This window comes from Triturus cristatus, chromosome 6 (assembly GCF_964204655.1).
Source record: "Triturus cristatus chromosome 6, aTriCri1.1, whole genome shotgun sequence".
NCBI classification, from domain to species: Eukaryota; Metazoa; Chordata; class Amphibia; order Caudata; family Salamandridae; genus Triturus; species Triturus cristatus.
In genome coordinates this window covers 893,309,969-893,329,533 of record NC_140589.1, presented here as the reverse complement: position 1 = coordinate 893,329,533, position 19,565 = coordinate 893,309,969, and positions in this window count along the sequence as shown.

Below are 19,565 nucleotides of genomic sequence, written 5' to 3'. Positions count from 1 at the left end.
CCTTTTTCAAGAAATGAGTTGATCCTCAGTACTCTTCATAGGGATAATGTGGGAATTCCATAGTTTTTTGCTAACAGTGTAGGAGCTCAGACAGCAGTCACCTTCCCCCTTATGTAAAACTTTCAGAAGAAAGGCAGTGTGAATATTCCATTAGGTGAGGACAATGGCAACCAGTAGACTCAGCGGAAAAAGCAAGACATGAAGTCAGACTTTTGTGATTTCAATTATGTAGGGGCTAAAAATCCAGTGTTCTTTTGACAAAAAAACTTGCCAATTTAAGGTATTCAAAAGGAATGTACGCGAGAATAGCATCAGCACGTTTACTGTGTAGCTTGAAGCAAAAGTGTATTCTCTGAAATTATTTGAAAATTTAAAAATGTAAAATATTGCATATGTTTTTATACTGTAAACCACTGATTGGAGGCTGAGGTCAGTCACTCTTCTAAGGGATGGCTTTAGAAGAGAAAATCTACTGTAACCCCAGTGGATTCACCTTTGCGCCTCTCCTGCCACAGCCATCCTATTAGGAGTTGGGGGGATGGCAGAGGACATGCTGGAGGAGACACCGCCATCTCGGTTGCCACCAATGGGAGGAGTTAAGACTGCCAGACATGGTGGAGGTTCAACTGGTGACCGATCCGCCTCCATGTCTGGAGATGTTACATCCATGAAAGACCAGGAAAGGGGAGTAAGCTTCAATATAAATATTGCGTAGTGCCCCTAACATAATGGTAAGCACCCCCTGCTTGACATTGACAGATTTTGTGCTGAATGTGAAAATCCTATTCTCAAACTATAAAAATGTGAGCACTCTAGGCTCTCATGAACATCAGCCGACACCAAGCCAGCATTGGCCACATAATCTGTAATTCCATAAAGCGGGGCAATGAAGGCGTTGGTGCAAAATGTTCCAATGGACATTTAACGCCTATTCACGTATATCAATGTGCGTTTTTTTTTTTTAAGCAGTGCTGAGAAGCATGAATTTCACAGGCATAACCTGACACCGAACTGGGCTCCGTCATAATGTCGGCGCGAACCTCCCCCCACCACCTTTGTGTATAAGTAGTTACAGATGTATGTGCATGTTTGGATTTGTCACAGCCCAGGGTCCGCCATCTGGAAGTCATCGCCTTTGTAGCGAGGCCTCTGGCTCTGCAGTCCCTTGTAAAGTGCCCGTTGAGCTCCTGTCACGGCCATAATGGGGATCCCGAGCCTTGAATGGCGGAAGCCGCCAGGCGACTGTGCTGGCGCGAGGCAGCGCGGGCGCGGGGGGCTCCGCCTGGACCACGTCGCACAAAGAAACGCGCACGTGATGAATGGCCGCCTTTTGTGGGGGATTCGGGTAATAGAGTCCGTGTCTTCGGAAGGCTCTTGACAAAAAGACGTGGTTTGTCCAATTGTGTCTGTTCGTACGAACCGTTCTATTGGAAATGGCGGCATATTTAATAATTATCAGAAACTCCGATGAGTTTGTCATGATTGTTTCTACATTCTAAATAACAATCACAGTACGCCTCAAATGAAGGCTTTCGTAATATTTTCTATTTTTTTGTATAAACGTGCTATTTTTTATCACATGCTATACAATATTGAGAGGCATTTCAAGATCCTATACGTCATATGAGAAAAGAGGGGGCTACTCTCTGTTGGTCACGCATGTGTAAACGCAGCATCTTTAAATAGGGTGTGTCATTTGAGGGGTGTGTAGATTCCAGTCTAGCTACCCTTGGCTCCACAAAAAACAAATCATTGATGTAACATCTCAGCACAACATTTACACATTCTGTCCTCAAAGAGCAGAACATGTCCACAGGTTACACAGGCTCATAGGATCTAGCTTTAGGCAACATACATATCCCTCAAGAAACTTGGAACATGCAGTTAAACATCATACATCAGAGATATCCATTTTATGACAAAGAACTAACAGGCTCAGGCCTCACACAGCAAAGTTATCCATCGTGTTACATTTATTCTGCAGTTGTTGCCTCTAGACAGCAAAGCAAAGGGATATTCATATCTTACAAATGTTCACTTTAGACAGCAGAACTATTCCTCCAGTTTCACTGATTTTATAGGTGCTAGTTTTCAGCCAGCAAAACTATACATCAGGTTTCACAAACCTTAGTCGCTTAAGCCTCAAACAGTGGTTGTATTCCATAGGCAGAGTCACTGGAATTATGAGGCAGGGGAGGGAAAAATTATACGGCAGGGTTGAGTAAATTATGCGGCAAGAAAAAGCAAATTATGCAGTATATCGTAGCCCATTTTGTGATAGTATTACTTCATTATTTTGTCATTTTTACACTCTCAGGGTATTGGTTGTGCTGGAGCAGAGTTTTCTTTTAGAAAATTCATGGGCTTTTGGAGCTCTGGCATGTCTATGCGTTTTATTAATTTATTAATAATTAACAATTAATTATTTGTCTTTGTGTAAGTGTGATTCTATTAATCAACCCGTTTGTTCTAACACAAGAGAAAGTTACACGAGGGTTAGCTTATTTGTGCTGTTTCTGTTTTCTAAAAAAAAATAACGTGCAAGTTTTCATGTTTAAACGTTGCTGTGTGCTATTTATTTAGAGCACAAAACGCTGTCTGAATTAATGCTTTTTATGTCGCAAAGCTAGATAAATACATACACATAAGGGTATTAGTGGGGTTAACACTGTTTAATCATTATGCTGTAGTAATGTTTTATTTTGTCTCTTTAATTAAAGATGGTCTATTGTGGCCTATGAAGGCCTTAGCTGAGCTGACAGTATTTCGAAGCCTGGCTGTGGCATATTCTGTGATGTGGCAAGAGAGACCCCTGCTGGAAAAGGTCGAAGACAACTGACCGTGGTCCTTATTGTATTTTCCCATGAGGACATCAGCAGTTTGGAGGATCTCCAAAAGAAATGGAACGTCCTTGGCAAACAAAGGAGTTTCAGAAACAGACAATGAACTGTGGCTCGGCTGCCGAGGGAAGTTAAGCGAGTTGGATACTTTGATAGTTTCTTGGTTCCTGTTCCGTAGTTCACGTCTTGTGACTTTTCCTGAGCGAAGATTTTCAGATGTAGCAATGTTACATCTCTTCCTTCTCGTTCTGCTCAGTGATACAGTTTATCCTGCCAACTTTATGTGTGTTTCCATTGTAATTTTCATTATAAAAATTGTTAGCCTAGGGAGGGCTTTGCCACTTGCCATTTTACCTTTGCCGCGTGAACTTGCGTTGCTGAGGATCGATGCTGAGGACTCTGTCTTGAGAGACTTTACCGAGAGACTGGTCCTGACCCGTTCTGACACTTAGTTAGAATAGGTAACTATGAGAAATGATTTATTCTGATTTACTTTGACTAATTTAGATAAAGCAATATAACTTTTAAACATGGTGTTGAATATTCTTTCTTGTCAATTATTGTGTACGTTTTTGATCATTGTTGTATAGATTGTATAGAGTATGTTTAAGAACAACCACTATAATCAGGTCCTATCGCTTAGATATAGATGCAGGGTGGTTTAGGAGTTTTCTTCCCACAGGTTTATTGCTGGTAGAGTATTTGAGCGTATGTTAGTGAAATGGGCCCTAGCGTATGATGAATGTATGTGCGTGTAACTGTGAGATTACTCTATCCGTGGTAGTGGGCATATTTTTGATACCCTGATCTCTATCAATTTCTCTGGTAGCAGAGGATGGTTATAGATGGTTGTCTTGATCTGATAAGATAAGATTGCTTGTATATTGGCTTATTGATTATTGATTTATTTTTGATGATATTGGTATATGTACTAATACTATATGTTGGAGTCGTCATGTTGAGTTATATGTAGTGCTTCTGGAATTTGGAAGCTGTTGTAGCAGTTCCGTAGTAGGGCAGAGGGAAGTATATGCTGCTCTCGGGAAAGACGGGATTGTAAGGAATAACGTGTGACAATTGAAGTTGCGCGTTCACATTGTCTGGGTTCGGAATTAGTGACATCGTCGTATGTTACTATTAGATATTTCTGGTATATAAGGAGTGTGTATGATAGTGAAGGTTATCTATGAAACTCTGGTCTTAAGTCCCAGGGATCCGTAAGGATTGCCGTTAAAGCTTATTGCGGGAGGAGTAATAGGTATTCTCTGAGCTTGTTTGAGGAACTGGGCAGAGGTAAGCTGCTTAGTTGTTGTGAGTTATAATTCTGTAATAGGACAGATTGTGCGCTGTTCTCGGGAAGCAGGATTCTGTGTGCATGTACTATATTTTTCTCGTATGAATGTGCGTGAATGCATATATTCATTTATTGACTGTAAGACTCTTTGGATAAGTCCTAGAGGAAACAGTTATGCGATGTATGAAAGTTGTTGATTCTTGAGAAATAGACTCTCTTTTACTATTCTGTGGTTAGCGAAGCAGACAATGGAGATGTTTTCATGTTGTAACTAATAGATTTTGTAGAAATTTTGACACACGAAGTCTACTGAGAGTTTTGTAAAGGAGGGGTAGACGAGTGACAGAGACAGGAGACAGAGACTGCAGCGACTGTTGACGTCAGAAAGTCCGCGCTCTGATTGGATAGTGGACCAGAATAGGGTTCGCGCTAGGATTGGTGCGTTGGTGTGAGTCGCGCAGGGATTGGAAGAGCTGTTTAGTGATGTAGACGCTCCAGGATTGGTGCGTTAGTGTGAGTCGCGCTGCTATTGGTTGAGAAACTCGTATTGTATATTTATAATACGGAAAGAGTAGAGAGTTTTAGTAAGTGCTAAAATGTATTACCAAGAAGAGAAAAAGAAAAAGACCTTCTTTGGAAAAGTTAAAAAGTGGTTTAGCAAGGATAAAGAGGTTAAAACGAGAGAGGGTGAGTTGCTACCTCCAGCGAAAACACCTTCATCCTTCATGGTTGCGAAATATGGATTACATACCTGTATATGGTTGCAGAATTGGGTTAGGTATACTAAAGAAGATGGTGTTCTAGCATTTCCAGAACATGGTTCATTTAATTTGGCCGTGTTGAGAAATTTACGGGAAAAGATGTTATGCTTGGACCCGAAGCCGAGACCTACACAGTTCGAGGCTTTAGTGGAATGGGAAGAGGAAGTGCATGACCGAGAAAAGCAAAGATCTGGAGGGTATTACAGGTACATGTTTGGGAGGAGACATGATCGTGAGACACATCATGATCGAATGAAAAGATGGCGAGATGCTAGTATGACAGAGGGATTATATCCAATGAGAACAGTTGAAGCTTCTGCTCCTTCGACAGAAAGGGTTTCTGAGTCAGATATGAGAAGATATGGAGAGTATGAGGATGAGGTCTTAAATGACATGATTTACAAGAGACCACCTCCATATAGACCAGAACCAGATGAGAGTACACCAGTTGTTTCTCCGATAAGAGATACAGTTGAGAAAGAAAAAATGACACCTGAATCAAGAGGTAGTAGTTCTTTCAGGGAGAGAGAGAATCGAGGTAATGAGGAAAATGCCAGAAAATTAGCAAAAACAACAACAGAATTGACTGAGAAAATTAGGGAGTTAACGAAAAATCTGGAAGCTGTTACGGTGCCTGTAACAATAGGTCCGGTTATGCCTGTGTTTGACAAACAGAGGATATGTGAGAATGGACTGGTGATTCCATATGTTGGGAATAACCTGACAAATTCAGTTGGTCCTTCAGGAGATTCAGATAAAAGAGCAGAAAGAAGTGACCTGAGACAAACAAGACATGACACATGTAGTGAACTATTGGATGTTAGTGAACCTGGTTGTTCAGGGATGCCAATTTTAGAACCGCAGAAAAAAGTGGTTCCAGTGAGAAAAACTGCTGAAATAACAGTTGATGATTTGAATGATTGGATGAAGGTTCTTCAGAAAAAGGATAAGGATTCACAAGTTATTGATGTGGTTAAGTTACGTATAGAATTAGAAGAGCTTGTGACAGGAACAGTTCCAACAGAAATCCTGAAGAGTCATCATGATGGTGAATTAATGTTTATGTGCAAGAGCATAACATGGAGAGCAAGAAATACACATGATAGACTAAGAGCAATAGCAAATGAGCAAGGAGTTGACATTGATAGAGTAAAGGCTTTGCAGAAAACGTACAGGATGGATTTCACAGAAAAGGACATAGAAAATTTAAATACTTCTGGTAGAACAGGACAGATTAAAGAAATGGTAGCATTATTGCGAAGATGGGGTGATGTAGAAAAGTGGAAGGATAGGTGGTATAAGAAAAGAGAGGAATCTGAGGATAGAACAACTTACTCAGCATTTCCTGTGAGAGAAAAAGAGAAACCAGTGGAGCAGTATCCCATGAGAGAAATACCTGGAGGAGGATATGTACATGTTCCATGGACCAGACAGGATATTTTATCATTTACGAATGATTTCCCTCGATTGAGAGAAAAGCCCGTCGAGTGGTATAGGCAGGTAGATAGGTTTGTGAAATTGTCAAAAGTGCTGTGGGTTGACCTGAATAGTCTGTTTGATATAATTGTTCCAGCAGACTTGTGGACTGAGTGTAAAATAGTTGTGAGTTGGCCTACTGAGGAATATCCAAGAGATCCAAGAACAGGGGCACCAGATCCAGAAGTGATGAGGAAGTATGATCAGGTGATGGTATACCTGAAGAGTAAAGTTCCTCCAAAAGAGACAGACTGGGTGAAGATAGATCGAACACAACAGGAAGCAAAAGAATCAGTTCATGCTTTTTACGAAAGGTTGATACTGGCTTTTAAACAATTCAGTGGAGATGAACACCTGGGTGACAAGGATTTGAGTCATTTTGTATACAGATTTGTATATGGTTTAAGACCTGAAATTGGTGAGAGAATTCGTGAACACACGGTGGATTGGCAGAGTAAAAAAGTAGATGCGATTCTGAGACATGCAAAGTACTTCAGTGATGAAATTGAAGCAAAGCAAAGAAAGCTGAAAGAGAAAGCAATGTGGGCACAAGTGAAAGTTGCGGAGAGACAGGAAGCACAGTTAGTGGAACAGGCGAATAATCCAGGAAATAATGCAGGAAATAGACCGAGATTTACAGGAAAAGGAAAGGGAAGTCTTGAGGAAGCCAAAAAGAAGTTCCCGTGTCACAACTGTGGCCAGCTGGGACATTGGAGATCTGAATGTCCTAATCCACCATTAAATGAGGGTAAATCCTTAAATCAACAGGTGCAGAATGATGGAAATAACCAGCAGCAACAACAGCAGAAAGTTGTGAGACAGCAGAGTCAAGAGCCAAAACCGCCTTTACCGCAGAATAGAGGGGTACAAAAGTACAATCAGGACTCGGGATTCTTCAATGATGAGCAGGTAAACAAACCAAGACGTTCTAACAAGGTACAGCAGTACTTGTTAAAGAGTGAAGGGAGTGAGTCTGAGGGTGATTATTGACGGTGCCGAAGAGAGGAGGAAGAGTGCATACTTGGTGCAACTCTAGAAATAGACCAGGCAGGACCATTTGTGGATGGGAAAATAAATGAGGAGAGTGTTACTTTTTTGGTAGACACAGGTGCGACAAGATCAACTGTCAGGTCAACAGATGTTAGAAATCTTCCTCTCTCGGATGAAGTAATCCAAGTAGTTGGTGTAGCCAATACACAAATCAGAACACGTCTTACTGAACCATTAAGAGTACAGATAGGGAAATTTTCAGACATGCACAGATTTATTGTCTGTGATACGAGTCCAGTTGACCTATTAGGTAGGGACTTATTGTGTAAGATGAACTGCACAATCTTTTGTACACCAGATGGAATAGCTTTTGAGACACCAGATGATGATGTTTTGTACCGAATGACTCTAGAAAATAGAGAAAATGAGTTAATTGGTGCATTTGCTGTGTTTAATCCGGAGGATTTGCCTCAAGAGCTGAGAGACACAGTGAAAAGAGCAGTTTGGGATTTTACAGGAGAGGATGTGGGATTGATGAATAATGTAGATCCAGTGAAAATTGCAGTGAAAGAGGGAATTACATATCCTAACATTCCTCAGTACAAAATGACACCAGAAATAATTGAAGGGATAACTCCTATAATTGAGAAAATGATTCAGCAAGGAGTCCTAAGAGAACTATTGAGTAGTCCGTGTAATTCACCAATAATGGGATTGAAAAAGCCCAATGGCAAATTTAGGATCGTACAGGATCTGAGAAAAGTTAATCAGATTGTGGTGGCATGTTGTCCTATTGTGCCAAACCCATCAGTGATTCTGTATCAAATTCCACATGATGCTGAGTGGTATACAGTGATTGATTTGTGTCATGCGTTCTTTTCAATTCCATTGCATCATGACAGCCAGCCGATTTTTGCATTTAGGTTTGGCCAGCGTATCTTAGCATGGTGTCGAATCCCACAGGGGTATACAGAGAGTCCTTCGATATTCAATCAGTTATTGAAGAAATCGTTGGAAAGTTTGATTATGCCCGAAAACTCAGTGTTGGTACAATATATTGATGACCTACTTGTGGCATCAAAGACACGTGAAGCTTGTGAAGTGGATACCATAGCTTTATTGAATCATCTGGCAGATGGAGGGTTAAAGGTATCTCCAGCCAAATTGCAATTTTGCAAGAAAGAGGTTCATTATCTTGGACACAATATTGAAAAAGGTCTGAGAAAAGTGACTACTGACAGGATCAAAATAATCAGAGAAATGAAAGCTCCAAAAACCCAGAGAGAAGTGAGAATGTTCCTGGGTATGGTGGGATATTGTCGTCAGTGGATAATTAATTTTTCCCTGATAGCAAAGCCATTGATTAAATTGACAAAAAGCGAAATGACAGATCCATTAGATCTGGATGCAGAACAATTGGCGGCATTTGAAGAGCTCAAAATTAAAATGTGTGAGGCCCCAGCTTTGGGTATGCCTGACTACGAAAAAGAGTTTGAACTGTACTGCAGTGAGAGAAATGGATGTGCACTTTCAGTGTTAATCCAGAAACATGGGCAATTGAGAAGGCCTATTGCATACTTCTCATCGACACTTGACACTGTAGCCGTGGGGTTACCAGGTTGTCTGAAAGCTGTGGCTGCGACATGCAGGAGCCTGGAACAGAGTGAGGGAATAATAATGGGGTATCCTGTAAGGGTATTCGTACCTCACAATGTGGCAATTCTTTTGACGAGAAGCAGAACTCAGCATATGTCACATAGTCGGCTGACTAAGTACGAAAAAGTGATTCTGGGAGCTTCAAATGTGACTCTTGAGAGATGTGTGAATGTGAATCCAGCAACACTCTTGCCGGATATTGAAAATGTGGGAATAAAGATGGAAGATGATCATGATTGTTTGGATGTGCTTGAGTACTGTACAAAACCGAGACCAGACATAAGGGATCTTCCCTTACCTGAGAATGACCATGTGTTGTTTGTGGATGGATCATGCCTGAGAAATGATAATGGTGTGTTATGTGCAGCATATGCAGTATGCAAAGTTTCAGAGGTCATGGAAGCATCACCATTGAAAGGAGTGAAATCTGCGCAAGTTGCTGAATTAGTGGCATTGACAAAAGCTTGTGAGATTGGGAAAGATTTGAGGACGACTGTGTTGACTGATAGTCAGTATGGATTTGGAGTGGTGCATGACTTTGGCCAACTTTGGCTACAAAGAGGTTTCTTGACATCGGGTGGAACTCCGATAAAGAATGCTGAGTTGATTGGAAAATTGCTTGAGGCGATACAGCTGCCTAAGGAGTTAGCAGTTGTGAAATGTGCTGCACATGGTTCAGGGGATGATTTTATCACTGTTGGTAACAGATACGCCAACGATGTGGCACAGTATTGTGCTAAAACAAATCAATCGATTAACAGGGATAGAATGGAGGAAATGTCTTTTCTTTCTGTGATGTTTACTAATGTCCTAGAAACGTGGGATGAAGTAAAGCAGTTACAAGATGAGGCAGGAGAAGAAGAGAAACAAGATTGGGTTAAGGCAGGATGTGCTCCAAGAGAAACAGACCATGTTTGGGTCTACAGAGATGGCAGACCAGTAATGCCAAACTCAATTTTGTCGTCAATGGCAAGGATGTATCATGGCCAGGGACATCTGGGGAGGGACGCGATGGTAAGGTCCTTTAAACAAACCTGGTACAATGCAAAGTTTAGGACAATTGCGGAGAGCATCTGTCAAAGGTGTTTGATTTGTCAGCAATTTAACACAGGGAAAAAGACAGTGGTGAGTCTAGGGACAATTGGCAGAGAAGGAGGTCCTTTTACAAGAATGCAGATTGATTTCATTGAAATGCCCCAAGTGAACAGACTGAGGTATGTTTTGGTGGTAGTCTGTTTGTTTTCAAGGTGGGTGGAAGCTTACCCGACTAGAAGAAATGATGGATTAACAGTGGCAAAATTACTGTTGAGGGAATTGATTCCTAGGTACGGGTTTCCAGTTACAGTTGAGTCTGACAGAGGTAGGCACTTTCAGAATGAACTCATTGGTTTGATTTGTGAAGCATTGAAAATACAGCAGAAGCTACATTGTGCATACCGACCAGAGGCTTCTGGTGTGGTTGAGCAGATCAATGGCACAATCAAGAATAGAATTGGAAAGATGTGTTTAGCCACTGGCATGAAATGGCCAGATGTTTTGCCTCTAGTCCTGATGACCATGAGATCTACTCCAGATAGAACTACAGGTTTGAGCCCGCATGAAATAATCATGGGACGTGCTATGCGCCATGCATTCGTGCCTGTGAATAAGTTGGTGTCAATAACTGATGACATGATTTTGGATTACTGTAAAGGCCTGGCTGACGCAGTTCATTCTGTGTTTCACCAGGTTGGAGAAGAAGCTACCACACTTGAGAAGAAGCAAGCCCATGATCTGAGTCCAGGAGACTGGGTGAGGATTAAGGTGCACAGAAGAAGAAATTGCTTGATTCCAAGGTGGGGAAGGCCGAGACAAGTTATTCTGACTACAACGACTGCAGTAAAGTGTGCTGGAGTGAGGCACTGGGTACATGCAAGTCATACTCTGAGAGTTCCGAGCCCGAGAGAAGGAACTGGTGAAGAGTATTTTGAAGAGTCAGATTCCAGTGATGGTGAAGATCCTGAAGATACGGAATCAGTGAGAAAAGAAGCAGAGAGAGCTTCAAGAGAATCACTGCGAGTATCAGAGAGAAGATCAGATTCTGATAAAGAGCCTGAAGTTTCAAGTAGCAGTGGGGAAAAAAGAAAAGAAAAGAGAAATCACACAGAGATTACTCCTGAATCAGAAGAGGAGGAGATTGAAGAACCACTTGAGATTATTCTTGAAAAAACAGGGTCAGAAGAAGATAGAGAGGGACAGATTACGGAAGACCCCCGAGGAGGTGTAGGGAACATTGATGAGGAGCTAGGTGAAGGGACAAGTAGACAGCAAGAAGATTGCGTGTCGGAGACCCGAGGAGGGACAAGAGTAGGGAAGTCTCAAACAGTGGTGAAAAAATCTGTGGAGAAAAGAAAAGCTACTGGGAAACGGAAACAAGAGGCGCTTGAAACAGATGATGAGGATGAACAAACAGAGGGTCGAGTTCTGAGAAAGAGAACTTCGATTGGAGAGAAGAGTGTTAAAGAATTGAGGCCGAAAAAGGTTGTGAAAGGAGATCGTTGGCCTAACAACCGAGTTAAAAGAGTGAGATACAGAGTAATAAGAGCAAATTCATCAAAAGCTGAACAAGTGAATGAAATATCAAGTCAAACTTCAAAGGCTGAAGGAGAAGAATCAAGGAGATCAAAAGAGCCAGTAGAAATAAAAAGAGTTAAAAGACCCAACCAAAAGTACAGATCACCGGAATGGTCTTATGTGACACTGTCTGAAGAAGGAAAAGAAGAAACAGTGACTCGAGATAATCCGGAAGTGGTCTTGAGAAAAGTGGTTGAGGAAGATACTGGTGAAATTCTGAAAGTACTCTTGACTGACATTGGAGAAGAGTCGAGTACTGAGGATTCCGACGTTGGAGATCTGATACAATTTGATGTTGAAGAAATTGAAGTGAAGAATGACAAATATCCAAACTGAATGAAAGAAGGATTCACTTGGATCAAGTGAACGAGGAGACCATTTGGATAAATTGAAAGTTGAAGAATTGTTGAAAAATTGAAGAAGTTCAAACAGTAGTGGAGTAGTAGAGGCTAAACTAAAATGGCTAACATAGAGGATGATAGAAATAGATGTGCCTTCTTTAAGAGGTGGTGCAGAATGTGCTGCTGTTGTACTGGATTATTAATGCTTCTATGGGGTGTTTTAGTTTTATTAGTAACTTTTAAGGTTGAATTTGGGATGGACACAGAGAATATAACTAATATAGAGAAGAATTTACAGAAAGTAGTTCCAATTAGAAGTAGTAGTTATATACACAAAGATAGGTCAATTAATAATTTTTCTAGTAATGTTTTTTCTAAACTATTATATGAATATGTGAAGACAATGGAAGTAAGGGATTGCTATGTCTGCATGCAGTTACCTGCATCCGTATCAGAGGGTGTTACTTATCACCATTTACCAGCTACATATGGTATTTCTTGTAGTATTTTAAGTAGTGTTTTTTATTTGTTAGGGAAAATAGATTATAAGATGTCTAACAGAGATAGTATTTTTGGGCACTTGCCAATGAATAAAGAGCTGAATCCAGCTAAAGAAGCTAACACTTTTGGTGAGATTTTTATTGAAGAAAAAGGACTAACATTAGATTACATTTTTAAGAATAATTTAACTTGCAGTTTGAAAGAAGAGGAGAGAGCTTTCCTGGATATGGTAGAAGAAAGGAGAGTGAGCATGCATGAGAAAGGGAGAAAATATGAAGAGAGTGAAACAATTTGGGACATTGAGATGGGAAAAGAGTTAAGAAATGGGGCTAGTCCAACTTTGGCTTTAGATGCACCGCAGAAGGGTAAACTATGCATTACCAGAAGGAAATCCCAATATGATACATATTTTGTGGGAACTAGTGAGTGCCATGATACATACTTCATTGCGACAGGTTGGGGTTTCAGAGGTGGAGAAGATACAATTTTTCCAGGAGTGTACTATGTTTGTGGGAATAAGGCTTATTACAAGTTGCCTGACCATTGGTATGGCACATGTTATGTGGGCCTGGTTTTTCCTAAGATTTTTCATACAGATAAAATAAAAGATGTAGAAGATATTAACCTATTAACACGTTTTAAGAGAGAAACTTGGTCTGAAATTGTGGGTGACATTTTTGGGGTTTTGATTCCAGCAGTGGGAATTTCTTTAAATGCTTATGGAATTCGGAAACTGTCCACAGTGGTTGATCGCTTATCGACAAATACCGCAGGAGGGTTTCTTTTGGTGAATACGGAATTAAGTGCCGTACGTGCTATGTCAATGCAAAATCGACTTGCCCTTGATATTCTTTTGGCCAAGGAGGGTGGAGTCTGTGGAATTTTAAAAGTTCAACATTGTTGTACTTACATTCCTGACGAAAGTAAAGACCTGAAGGTCTATATCAGAAATATTACTGATTTGCATGAAGAATTAGTACCACTTGAAACTGGGAGTTTATGGACTAAAATAGCTAATAAGATGATAGCTGTTAAAGATTTTATTGCAAAAATAGGTAGTACTATTATGGGTAGAATATTGTTTCCTTTGTCTTGTATAATTGTGGCTTTGTTAATAATAAGATTGGTGTGTGTGTGTGTTGTAAAAACAGAAGAGGGAAAGAGAAATTGAAAAATGAAAAGAAAAATAAGAAGTTGAAAAGAGAACCTCAAGAGATTGAATTAGAAGAATTGAGGGAGAGTGTTTACTTAGAGACAAAGAGAGATGATGAAAGAGTGACTAGTGTTTAATGTTGTGTAAAGGGAAAAGACATTTCTGATTTTCTAAAATGGGACTAAAATTTCACTAATTTTTTTTTTGGGTTTATTTGGTGATAAAATCACCAAAGGGGGGATTGCTGGAGCAGAGTTTTCTTTTAGAAAATTCATGGGCTTTTGGAGCTCTGGCATGTCTATGCGTTTTATTAATTTATTAATAATTAACAATTAATTATTTGTCTTTGTGTAAGTGTGATTCTATTAATCAACCCGTTTGTTCTAACACAAGAGAAAGTTACACGAGGGTTAGCTTATTTGTGCTGTTTCTGTTTTCTAAAAAAAAATAACGTGCAAGTTTTCATGTTTAAACGTTGCTGTGTGCTATTTATTTAGAGCACAAAACGCTGTCTGAATTAATGCTTTTTATGTCGCAAAGCTAGATAAATACATACACATAAGGGTATTAGTGGGGTTAACACTGTTTAATCATTATGCTGTAGTAATGTTTTATTTTGTCTCTTTAATTAAAGATGGTCTATTGTGGCCTATGAAGGCCTTAGCTGAGCTGACAGTATTTCGAAGCCTGGCTGTGGCATATTCTGTGATGTGGCAAGAGAGACCCCTGCTGGAAAAAGGTCGAAGACAACTGACCGTGGTCCTTATTGTATTTTCCCATGAGGACATCAGCAGTTTGGAGGATCTCCAAAAGAAATGGAACGTCCTTGGCAAACAAAGGAGTTTCAGAAACAGACAATGAACTGTGGCTCGGCTGCCGAGGGAAGTTAAGCGAGTTGGATACTTTGATAGTTTCTTGGTTCCTGTTCCGTAGTTCACGTCTTGTGACTTTTCCTGAGCGAAGATTTTCAGATGTAGCAATGTTACATCTCTTCCTTCTCGTTCTGCTCAGTGATACAGTTTATCCTGCCAACTTTATGTGTGTTTCCATTGTAATTTTCATTATAAAAATTGTTAGCCTAGGGAGGGCTTTGCCACTTGCCATTTTACCTTTGCCGCGTGAACTTGCGTTGCTGAGGATCGATGCTGAGGACTCTGTCTTGAGAGACTTTACCGAGAGACTGGTCCTGACCCGTTCTGACACTTAGTTAGAATAGGTAACTATGAGAAATGATTTATTCTGATTTACTTTGACTAATTTAGATAAAGCAATATAACTTTTAAACATGGTGTTGAATATTCTTTCTTGTCAATTATTGTGTACATTTTTGATCATTGTTGTATAGATTGTATAGAGTATGTTTAAGAACAACCACTATAATCAGGTCCTATCGCTTAGATATAGATGCAGGGTGGTTTAGGAGTTTTCTTCCCACAGGTTTATTGCTGGTAGAGTATTTGAGCGTATGTTAGTGAAATGGGCCCTAGCGTATGATGAATGTATGTGCGTGTAACTGTGAGATTACTCTATCCGTGGTAGTGGGCATATTTTTGATACCCTGATCTCTATCAGTTGCATCTCATTAGTACCAGTTTAACACCTAAATACAGCAATAAGCAACAGAAAGGTGACCAGACACACTTTGCAATGGGCCTTCCACTCCTCTCCAACACGTGGCGCTGCATTTTTTTGTAACTTTTGAACCGTTTGAACTAGAAGCAAATGTTTTTGTGAAAATCTGCAGATTATGCAGCAGATGATGGATAATGTTGCAAATGCGGCAAATCTATAATTATACAAAATATGCAGCACCCGCAAAATCGCATAATTCCAGTCGACCTGCCCATAGATAGCACGTAGGTATATGCTTTGGCTGTAGACAGCTGAGCTAGCATTCAGGATTCACAGATTTTACAGGTATTTGCATATGCAATGGGCTCATTGTAAGAAATCTGTGTGTTGCGTGTAGACCACAGGTTCAAATCTTTGTTGGCTAGGCGTTCAGCCTTCTGAAAGAGAAAAATTTATAATAGTGCCTGTTATTGCAATTCTTCAGTACCTCAGTCCAACATAATACTCCCTTTTAAAAAATGTAAAAATTGATCTTCAAAAGAGAAATCTTTCTGTAACAAGTTTGCTGTCCCATTGCATACTCACGTGTCACCAAATTAGAAACCACAATAAAAATACCTTGTTTTACATGGGGCTTAGAACCCTAGTGTTGATATTTCTAAGCAACATAACTGCTACCCTATTTATCGGTACTCAATTTACTGACATGAGAAACATGGAAGGCTGTGTTGGCCTTGTCAGGATTGGAACTCTTGATCTGCAGATTAGTGCTGGTGTCAACGGCAATCGCGCAACTAGCTGAACCGCCAGTTTTGGCCTTTTTGGGCAAAAAATAAAGCAAAACTCCGAACACAGTGAAGCTGATCTGCATTTGCTTGTACTACAAAGTCAGCCCTTGCAAGTCTGTAGTACCAGCAGGCCTTACTGTTTTAACTTTGGTGGATCTCATTGAATCAATACTGGAAACTGGGGACCCCAGCCTGGGCAATTTCTACCATGTGAACTAAACACTAATACAAAAAATACAGGAATAAGTATAAATCAAACAAATACACAAATTATAAAATACTTTATTTAATTCACAAATAAAAAAATATACAAACATCGAAATATTTGAATTGGAAAGTTGGAGCTTTTCAAAATGTGTTTGTTTCTAAACGACAAAGAGAGATACTCACTTTGCTATTTATTTACTTCTAAATCATGCTGTCTTTTTACTGATGCATAACAATGCTTCAATTGAGGCCACCAGTTGCCCATTCTGGATTCTTTCCTGTACTTGAGCTGCTTCCACTAATCAAGCTAAAATTAACAATGTAATTTGTAGCCTCGAATTTCAGTTTCCTTCACATTTACAAAGTGTTTTCACATTTTCAGTTTGACATTTTTCTTTGTTATGTATGTATGGTTTATTATATACAAAAGATGATTAAAGGAATGCTTGTAATAAGTCTAAACCACAGGCCATCTTTCTTTTGCCCACCATGCCACAGCAGTTTGGAACCAGCCATATGAAAATCAGTCTTGGCCCTGTTCCAGGCACAATAATCCAGCCCGATCCGCTAGGCCAGGTCCTCCCTGAACCAGAATGCAAGCCATCCCAGATCTTTTTCGCCTGATTGGGCTTTTCAGTCAGTTGTAGCTTGGTACCAGTAGCACAGTGAGCACGGACCCACATCTGATCATACCCTTGGCCACTTATAAATACATAAAAGGTGATGGGAGGAATGCTTGCCGTTAGTTTTACCACTGGCTATCACTTCGGTAGCATTCCAGTCCATCGTATTTTTGCCCACCATGCCACATCAGTTTGGAAAGAGCTATATGCAAATCTGTCATGACTGGTCTTGGGTTGCTTTTGTTCCGGTTTAGGGAGGACCTGTCTGGACTGTTCTGATTGGATCAGGGATGAGGCTGATTTATACATGGCTGGGTCCAAACTGAGATTGCAAGGTGGCCTAAAGAACGATGGTTTGGAATTCTACCATAGGCGATTGCCAGTATTAAACTTTTATGCAAACATTCTCACATCATCTTTTGTGTGTTTAATATACTTTTAGTCTACTAATATTATTTTATTTCTTAAACTTGGATGTCCGTGGACCCTGGATTAAGAACCACTGCGTTAATTGGTTTGACACACCACCTGTGTTACAGCCAAGCATAGCCACAAGGGGTTAGCAAAAAAAAGGCCATTGAGTTACATTTCGTCAAAAAAATGTATGCTTTGGGCTTTGTGATACTTAAAGCCTGCACCCAAGGCCTTAATTGTTGGGGCAATTTTGAGGACACGTAGGATCTCTGAATCTCAGGAAACTCTTTTAATCATAGGAGCTGACGACATTGAGGTAAATTCTGGACTCTTACATCCCTTACCCTGTGTATCCCTTCCACTCTGATTACTCACAAAAAAAACCTAGCTGTCCGGCCGGTGCTTAGGGCGTGGTCAGGTCGGGCATTGTTTGGTGAAGGAGTTTGAGGGGGAGTCTGTGACAGATGAGCGAAGGCTCGACTTCTATGAAGCCATCGAAGCTTTTTTCCGAGTTTCTGTAACCATACACCTGCTGTGTTGTGACCGCGGATTCCCTTCCATGTCTGCAAGAATGGGTAAAATCGCCATTTCCGGCAAGTTTATTTTTTCTTTTTTTCTTCCTTTCGGTTCGGTTCGGATCTTATTTCTAATGCAGTGTTGCACAGACCGCCACCAAAATCTGGCAAAGGAATGCGGCAATCCGAGCATGAAAAATGCCCTTGTGCTGTCACAAAGGGGGCCCGCCGGACCTCCGCTGACCTCCCCTGAATGCGTGCATCTGTTCGTAACGTGCTCCCTTTTCTCTGCGTCTCTCGAGAAAAGCATCTTGTTGCTGTTTTAATGGCTCGACACAGATGATGAAATGAGGAGAACATTAGCTCTGAAAGGGATCACTTGTACTTGGCCAGGGATGCTTCGGAATGCTGATTGCAAGTTTGCAAAGACTGCACGTCCTCCGCCGCAGACATCTGCTCCTCTCGCCGTGCTGTGCTTTATTGCCAACGGGAGCGTGTAGAGCTCCCCGCCGGGGTGTACAGCGCTGGCTAATGGCCCATACATTTAGGCTTTTGTGTGCGCGTGAAGTCAAAGACGCAGCTTCTGTGTTTCCTCCCACTATGGTGGAAATTCCACTTTAGCAGACACCATAGGTGTGGACTACTCTGAGCTACTAGATTGGAAGGGGTTAGTAACCCCGTTCCAATGGTGGCTGGGATGCTGCTTTCAGGAAGGGTCTGTCTTTCCAGCCCTGAAAGCAACTCCGTCATCCCTCCCTCACTCACAGCACACTGCACCTTAGTCAAAGCAGGAGTCCATCTCTCTCCTTTGCTCGAGGGTGCCAATAGCAACCACTTAAGAGGAATCCTATTATTAAAGCAGTAGCGCATACGCACCACTATCCCACCTTCAGCTCTGTGGGGTACACCACCTACCACCATACACTACCTATGTTTGCCAGATAGATTATGTCACAGCCAGGTGCATTGCAGTGCGTGGACGGTGAATTTGGAGATGTTATAGTGCATATGATGACTGTGTAAGCCTAACGCACCTGGATACTTGACGTACATGACCCAGCATGTTTATTTTTTAAAGACATGACCCCCTATATATCATGGAATCACTGGGTATTACATCTGGCTTTCCGAAGTTGAGGATGTGGGTAGAGCCAATAGAGTAAGTGGGTGGAGCCGGGAAAGTGGGTGTGGCCACCTAAAAAATTTGAGCACCTGCACTTAATATTTTACAAATTAAGTACTGGGACTCTCTGGCTGATATATGGCTGTTCTATCAATAAGTTTATGGCTACCCCTCTACTAATGCGCTATGCTACCAATACATTCAGCAAAACGAAGTCTATCGCAGGTCGCAAGATGATGTTGGCTCTCATGGGGGTTCCGCTCAGGATGCTTTCCCCCATGATGATGTGATGATGTGAGTGCCTTATGACGAAACCTTGGCTAGGGTGACCATCCTTAGATTATTTCAGAACATAGCAGTCAGTGGCATAGCTAGCCCTCTGGCCACCCGTGGCGGTAACTGCGTTTGCCGCCTCGGGGCGACTGCAGATGTTTCTCCGCATGCCGCCCTGCGGAAAACGCATTATGCAGCGGGGGTGCTATTGCCGCCCGAGACGGTAGGTAAGAGCGGGGGAGACCACTGCACCCAAAACCTGGGCTGCCCGGCAGGCCCGGCTCCAGGAATTTTTATTTGGGTGGGCCAAGGGCACATTTGGGTGGGCCACTGCGGGCCCAATTTGTCGCTTCTGGAGGTTGCCTATAAGCCCTAGATTACATCATACGTACTTGCATACAGGCACCATGATACAACAGCTAGCT